Below are 5,593 nucleotides of genomic sequence, written 5' to 3' on the forward strand. Positions count from 1 at the left end.
CCGCCGCCGCGGCCGCCGCCTCCCGCCGCCTGGGCCGGCCCCGGTCCGCGCTGCGCCCCCTGCCGGCAGGCCGGGCGCGGCGGCGGAGCTCCAGGCGCGGGCCGACCCTGGCGGCCTCCCCGGCAGCGGCGGCGGGAGCCTCCGGGGAGAAGGACGCTTCCTGGAGGGGGCGCCATTCTCTTGAGATCGCTCTTACCAGACGCGAAGCCCTTTCCCTCTTTTTGCCTCAGCTCGGAAGTGTCACCTCGCTATCCCACCCCAGGCGGCCGCCAGTCGCTGGAGCAGCCCCAACCCGTAGACCCGAGTGGCCCTCACCTTGCGCATTCCTAACCCGACAGAGCCCCTCGTCCCCCCAAACCCCAAACGCCTTTCCCCAAGAAGTTCCTTCCTTCCGTCCATTCACAGCAGCTCCCCATTTAAACTTCTCAGAGTCTCCCTCACCCCTCGCGCCTTGTCCACCCAGCACCCCCCTCACTTGTTAACCCAAAAGTCCCCTAGTCGCCACCCTGGCGGCCCAGTGCCTTCCCTCAACTGCTTCCTCCGCAGGCCTCGCTGTCGCCTCCTAAGTAGGTGTGAGCTCCTACTCGAGACCCCGACTCTTCGCTAGGCAGGAGACCCTCCCTCCCTGGGTCACCCGGTCCATCCGACTCTTTTTCTTTGGATGGCGTAGATAGGAGGTAAGGAACCGAGGGGTGGGGAGTCCTCAGGTGTGTGTGTGTGTATGGGGGCCGGTACCCTGCTTCCGGTTCCCGCACGCATTCCCGGATTGCAGTGCGGACCCCTTCTGTAAGTGCGCGGCAAAGTGCGGTTTTGGAAGTCACGGTGGCCGAGTGGTTAAGGCGTTGGACTCGAAATCCAATGGGGTTTCCCCGCACAGGTTCGAATCCTGTTCGTGACGGTTTTTTTTTTTTTTTTTTTTCCTTTCTTATTAAAAGGGAGTCTCGCTCTGTTGTTCAGGCTGGAGTGCAGTGGCGCGATCTCGGCTCACTGCAACCTCCGCTTCCCGGGTTCAAGCAATTCTCCTGTTTAGCTTCCCGAGTAGCTGGAACCACAGGCATGCGCCACCACACCTTGCTAATTTTTGTATTTTTAGTAGAGACGGGGGTTCACCATATTGGCCAGGCTGGTCTCAAACTCCTGACCTCAGGTTATCTGCCCGCCTCGGCTTCCCAAAGTGCTGGGATTACAGGCGTGAGCACCGCGCCTGGCCTGACGGCGACTTTTTTAACCCCTTTCACAACACATAAAGGTAACCCCAGTTCTCACACGTGTCTTTCGTGCACTTTCTCTCTCCAAAAGGGAAGCCGCCAAAAGGTCTTAACCCCTGGATTTGGGAGGATGGGAGTGATCTTGGGAAGTTTAATTATGCACGACTGTATTGGCTGCTAGACTGTGAGGCATGTTCAGAATTTTGTAACTTCAGGCTTGCTGGGAGAGCTTTGGCACTGTCTCATTCTTCTGAGGGCATAGGGAAGGATTTGGTTGAAGGGTTACATTTTGGGAATGTGAGTGGCTGTTTTGCAATATTAGTCAAACCTAGAGTTTCCTCTAAATTTCATGACCAGAAGTCACACCTTGTAGGTCTGATTACACCGAAGACCCAGGAAACAGGATTCTCTCATCTGGATTTCCTTGAGGTGTACAGGGCTAGAAGGGAGTAGCCTATTGAAACATCATTGCAGATCCAGCTAGAGCCAAGGTGTGGGAAGATAATTCTCACTTTTTATTGAGTGCTTATTATGTGCCAGGTACTGTTTTAAATTATGTGTATTAACCAAGCAAGGAAATTAATTTCATCTTTAACCTTTAACCCTCCTATACTCATCTCACCCCATTTTTCCTATCCCCTAATTTCTGATTGTGGGGAGGATCTAGGCTGCTTGTTGAGGATTTTGTTGTTTGTTTTGGGGGGTTGTTTTTGAGACAGGGTCCTGCTCTGTCGCCCAGGCTGGAGTGCAGTGATGCGATCTCAGTTCAGGGCAACCTCAAACTCCCAGGCCCAAGCAATCCTCCCTTCTCAGTAGCTGGGACTACAGGCATGCACCACCATGCCCAGCTAACTTTCTGTATTTTTAGTAGAGACGGGGTTCCGGGATTTCGCCATGTTGCCCACTCTGGTCTCAAACTCCTGGACTCAAGCAATCTGCCTGCCTCAGCCTCCCAAAGTGGTGGGATTACAGGTGTGAGCCACTGTGCCTGGCCAAGGATGTTCTTTTTGTATTTCTTGCACAGCCTCTTGTCCAAAAGGAATCCCAAAGGGCAGGGGGCTCTAGGGTAATACATAGAGCTTTCTACACATTTATACCTTAGAGTTTCCCACCTTCATACCACTGCTCAGGCTGTTATTTCCAGCATGACCCTCACATTGCCTCCCTGTCCCTCACCATTAACACTTTCCAAAATCCTTTAGGCCCATCCTCTTTGATGCTCTTGATCACTCCAGCTACCTGTCAGTCTACCAGCACCACCATTCACTAAATTGCATGCAAGGACTTCTCCCTTGATATGCTAACATAAAAATAAAATAAAAACGGGTGGGTGTGGTGGCTCACGCCTGTAATCCCGGCACTTTGGGAGGCTGAGGCAGGCGGATCACGAGGTCAGGAGTTCAAGACCAGCCTGGCCAATGTAGTGAAACCCCATCTCTACTAAAAATACAAAAATTAGCTGGGTGTGGTGGCGGGCGCCTGTAATCCCAGCTACTTGGGAGGCTGAGGCAGGAGAATCGCTTGAACCCAAGAGGCAGAGGTTGCAGTGAGCCAAGATTGTGCCACTGCACTCCAGCTTGGGCGATGCAGCGAGACTCTGTCTCAAATAAAATAAAATAAAAATAAATAGAAACATGTTCCATTTATTTTACCTTCTAAATAGATATGTCTCAAATATGCTCACTTTTCTCAGGGGTGAGTGCAGGCTGAGCTAGAGCCTTCATTTGGAAGGTAGTGGTATTTGTGAGCACCATACGAGGTAATATATAGAAAGTTGCACTAAAGCATCCACGCTACAGTCCGGGACCTTAAACCCTTCTATGGCTGCTTTCTGTGTTGCAGGATATGACCCCTTTTCTCTCACCACTCTTCCATATTCACTATATTCTGTCCACTGGCATTCTTTTAGTTCTTCCTGGTAGTTATTTAGCCTTGCTCATGGTGTTCTCTGCCTGGAATAATCTTTCTCTTCCACACTTTCTACTCATTCTCCACCTAAATGTTGGTTCTCCTGTGGATTTGTTGCCTACCACATCCTATGCTCTCAACTTATTATGTGAAGTCTTTCTTCCCCTGTGGCATATAAACACATTAAACACAGATAAGCCAGTCCGTTTTTAAATTGTTTTGCATAAATGGGTGTTTTTTACAGTAGTTACGTGTACATGTTTCAATCTTTAGACTGGTATATAAGCTTCTTGAGAGTTAGGGCTGTGTATTTTATTTATTTGTATCTTCTCTACAAGGCCTTATAGATGTGATCAGCTATGTGTTGAATGAATTTATAAAATCTCATAGGCTCATGATTCTCCTTCCTACCAAATCCCAATTTGCACAGGTTCTCATATTTAAATATCTGGCGAGCCAAGACCAGAACTGACCAGCAGAGGGCAACCAACAACTATGTTGTGAAGGGAAGAAGGCTCCATGGTTTACAAAATGGAGGATCTGGACCAAGAAGGGAAATATGGCAGAGGGAGTTTGCTACTTGAAGTTCATCCCTTTTACTCTCAGATGCTTCTCTTGTAACTTTTGTGGGTGAGAGGCCAAGGCTTCAAACCTTCATATACAATAGATCATTTTAAATTTCCACCATCCCCATGTACCCACCCCATCTCCCCAATTCCTTCACCCTTCCTCTTCCACTCCAACAAATCCTATCTATTCTTTTACCTTTCTTTACCTTGCATGATCTGGCCCCCTCTCTCTCACCATTCTTACATATTTACATATCACCCACTGGCATTCTTTAGTTCCTGCTACAGTATGTGGCCCTGCATATTTTCCCTGAAGTAATCTTCTCCTCTTAGGCCTGTAGTCCCACTCATTTAAACCTCCTAAGGAACCTTCCATAAATATCCTTCCATAACACCTTCAAATTCCTCTACTCCACTGGATCAATCCTTCATGAATTCAGAACAAACAAAACCCCACCTTCATTTGACACTTTCAAATTTCCACATTGTTTTCTACTTCCTTTTATTTTCGAATAAAATGTATACCTCTCTGCCTCCAGTTCTATGCTATCAGATACCCTGTCATCTGGTTTCTGCCTCCTGAAGTGTTTTGGTTGTTTTTATTTTTTTTTGAGACAGAGTCTTGCTCTCTCGCCTAGGCTGGAGTGCAGTGGCACAAGCTTGGCTCACTGCAACCACCACCTCCCAGGTTCAAGCAATTTCTCCTGCCTCAGCCTCCCGAGTAGCTGGTATTACAGGTCCCTGTCACCATGCGCCTGGCTAATTTTTTTTTTTTTTTTTTTTTTTTGTATTTTTAGTAGGGACGGGGTTTTGCTATGTTGACCAGGCTGGTTTTGAACTCCTGACCTCAAGTGATCCACCTGCCTGAGCCTCCCAAAGTGCTGAGATTACAGGTGTGAGCCACCGCGCCCGGCCTCCTGAAGTTTTTTAGACGTTAATAGAAACCACTGGACAAATTTAATAATCTCTTCTCAATCTCCATCCTTTCTGTGTTTGAAACAACATTGATTTCTTACTGGCCTTCAGAAACACTTTTTGTTTTTCTCCTTCTCAGTATACTGCTTCTCCACCTCATTTGCTTTCTTCTTCCTCCTGTGGAATTCCACCAAAGCTTCATTCTCCTCCCAAGACAAAATCTCAGAGCCACCTTTCCAGGTATGTCCTCAGCTAAACCATGGTCCTTTATCTCCAGCTGCTTACATCTCTGCACAGCTGACCTAGTGTCACCTAATATGCAAACAAATCTTCTCTTCCTCTCCCACAATCATCGTTCTGAACTTTTCGCACTTTTGTTGATACCACTATTCACTCAATTCCTTCATTTCCAGATCTAAGAATTAATTATCTGAAATTTTGTTTTCTCCCAAGCCCATCACACTGATTCATCAGTTGCTTCCCCAAGCACATCATCTTAATTCATGCCTGTTACAATGGCTTTCAAGGTGCCCTAGTTTCACCACACTGAAATCCACCCTATATTAGTGTGATTACACTGCTTTCATCACATTATTCCCCTGTCCAGGAACCTTAGTTCCCCATCTAAACAAACACATGATCCTATTATCAACATACCCTGCCTAAATTGCCCGTTTTTCTTACCCTTACATCTTTCCACTAAGATAGCTTCCATGTAATCTGGCTGGTCATCTCCATGTGACAGCCCAACCCCTGCCATCCCTCATGAAGTTCCTTCTCTTTACTAACTAGGTAGTCTCACCATATAATGATCTTTTCAGCAATAAATTCTTAGATCTTAAAAGTATTATTATTTTGCCTGGACACGGTGGCTCACGCCTGTAATTCCAGCACTTTGGGAGGCCGAGGCAGGTGGATCACCCAAGGTCAGAGTTTGAGACCAGCCTGGCCAACATGGTGAAACCCCATCTCTACTAAAAATAAAAAAATTAT

At 47.5% G+C, this 5,593-nt stretch overlaps 1 non-coding gene across 1 annotated transcript; it reads left to right on the forward strand.

Moving 5' to 3' along the window:
* The first annotated feature begins 816 nt into the window (after positions 1-816).
* Positions 817-898, forward strand: TRNAS-CGA (transfer RNA serine (anticodon CGA)). Its single transcript has one exon. It is a non-coding gene; the product is annotated as a tRNA-Ser (tRNA).
* Positions 899-5,593: the final 4,695 nt, after the last annotated feature.

The sequence above is a fragment of the Pongo pygmaeus genome, chromosome 10, assembly GCF_028885625.2.
Source record: "Pongo pygmaeus isolate AG05252 chromosome 10, NHGRI_mPonPyg2-v2.0_pri, whole genome shotgun sequence".
Classification (NCBI taxonomy): Eukaryota; Metazoa; Chordata; class Mammalia; order Primates; family Hominidae; genus Pongo; species Pongo pygmaeus.